Raw genomic sequence first — 2201 nt, 5'->3', positions numbered from 1 at the left:
GGGTACTTGATCCTCACAGTGATCAAAAGATGGTCTCAGTAACCCTGAACTTGGAATAAAGGATAGTTGTGTTCCCTCATATAAGTACTGGCAATTGAGCCCACCTCTATGCAAGACCAGCAAGAGCTCTTTACTAGCTTGCCTTCTCTCTTGCATAATCTGTGTTGATTATTTATGGTCAACATTTATATGGCTAATGTTTTCATCTTTCCCTTTATAACTATTTAAACATGCACTACTTTTCAGTAAATTTTTACTTATGTTATAGTTTGAATTGTAGCACATCAGGATTTTTGAGGAATACAGAACTAAAGTAAATGCATAACTCTTTGTAGGAACTTCAGTAAAAACTTCTTAGTTCTTGCTTTCTTGTTCTGCTGAATTTTGCTTGGGAGACAGGGTCTTAACATGTACTATAGGATTTCCTAGACCTGATTGCATAGACTAGGCTGGGATTCAACTCAGACGCAGATATACCTGCCTCCGCCTTCTGAGTCCTGCTGTTAAAGGAATGAGCCAATACACCAAGTTTGTTCATCTTATTTTTCCTTATAGTTAGTAATTGTTGATACAATTTCTCTGATGTATACTCTATACTGTTGATATGTTTACTTGTCTCTCTATATTTGTTAATAAGCATTTCTCTTGCAAGGTGATATCCCATTCAAAGGGTACAGAAATGACAAAAGTGATCCTCCTATTCAGCTTCCTTCAAAAGGGACTTGTTGATTACATATAATTTGTATGTCATGAAGTAAGTGTGGGGAGCATCAGAATTATATGACTATACTCTCAAAGAAGTATACATTTACAATGATGTAAGTATTATGGTTTCTCTTGTACACATGTATGGGATATTTTAGAATGCAGTGACCTATGATGATGGGCATGTTGACTTCAATTGGGAAGAGTGGACTTTACTGGATCCTTCCCAGAAGAATCTATACAAAGATATGATGCTGGAAACCTACAGGAACCTCACTATTATAGGTAAGATGGATTTTTCTTCACATATTAAAATAAGAGGACAATTGTCCTTAGGTTTTGGATGCTCCTCTGTAATTTAATTGAGAAAGAATATTAGGTGAATAAATCAGTCATATTCTAAGTTTCACTGAAAACAGTAACATAAATTTTGGACAGTTTTAAAGAAAATAACATATATTTTCTGGTACTATATTTTAGGATACAATTGGGAAGACCATAATACTGCAGAGCATCTTCAAAGTTCTAGAGGAGATAAAAGGTAATTTTCTTGTGCAAGTTGATACAAATGTGCCTCTGAAGAAACTAAAATGTGTCCTGGAAGTTTTAAACAAAAGCAACAGTGTAAATAACACAGATTAAAGTACATCAATGATTATTAAATTTTCAGAAAACCATATATCTCTTTTAGGTTGTTGAAATAAATTTATGAGGCATTCTTTAAAACAAAAAAGACAAGGGACAATGCCTTAGCAGATATCTCACCTTGATTCATAGCACCATGGAAAATATTCCATAGAACTGCCAATTAATTCATTTCATCCTATTCATATTATAGAAGTATACATAGTGAAGAGTTGATAATTATATTTTTAAAGCTTTTTAATAAGCAAATAGTGAATAGTAATGGTAATGTAGTTTATATACTTGTTGTGATTGTGCTGCTAAGAAAGGGGGCAGTTAGAGTCAAGAGTCTATTGTCAGTTATTGTGAGGAAACCTTAATCCCTATACCACAGTATAGGAAAATTTATTATTGCAATGCAAATGTTGAAGCTCTGTCACTTTCCAGTTTTCTTCAAATATATGAATAATGTCATATATAGAAATATTCTGTATATGTGAACCATGTTACAAAGGATCTTACCAACACAAATGCAAACCAACTCTTTTTTTTTTTTTTTTTTTTTTTGGTTTTTCAAGACAGGGTTTCTCTGTGTAGCTTTGTGCCTTTCCTGTAACTCGCTTTGGAGACCAGGCTGGCCTCGAACTCACTGAGATCCGCCTGCCTCTGCCTCCCAAGTGCTGAGACTAAAGGCGTGCGCCACCACCGCCCGGCGCAAACCAACTCTTAATAAAGTGGAATAACATGAGTGTGAACAATGATAAAACCTTTACATATGGTTCTTCTTTACAATTGAACCAAATTGTAAAATTAATTCATACAGATATAAAGATTAAACAGTATATTACATGTGATAATGCTTTTACATGTCC

Source organism: Peromyscus eremicus, unplaced genomic scaffold, assembly GCF_949786415.1.
Source record: "Peromyscus eremicus unplaced genomic scaffold, PerEre_H2_v1 PerEre#2#unplaced_1645, whole genome shotgun sequence".
In the NCBI taxonomy this organism is placed as follows: domain Eukaryota; kingdom Metazoa; phylum Chordata; class Mammalia; order Rodentia; family Cricetidae; genus Peromyscus; species Peromyscus eremicus.
The sequence above is the reverse complement of the archived record's forward strand: the minus strand, read 5'-3'. Positions refer to the sequence as shown.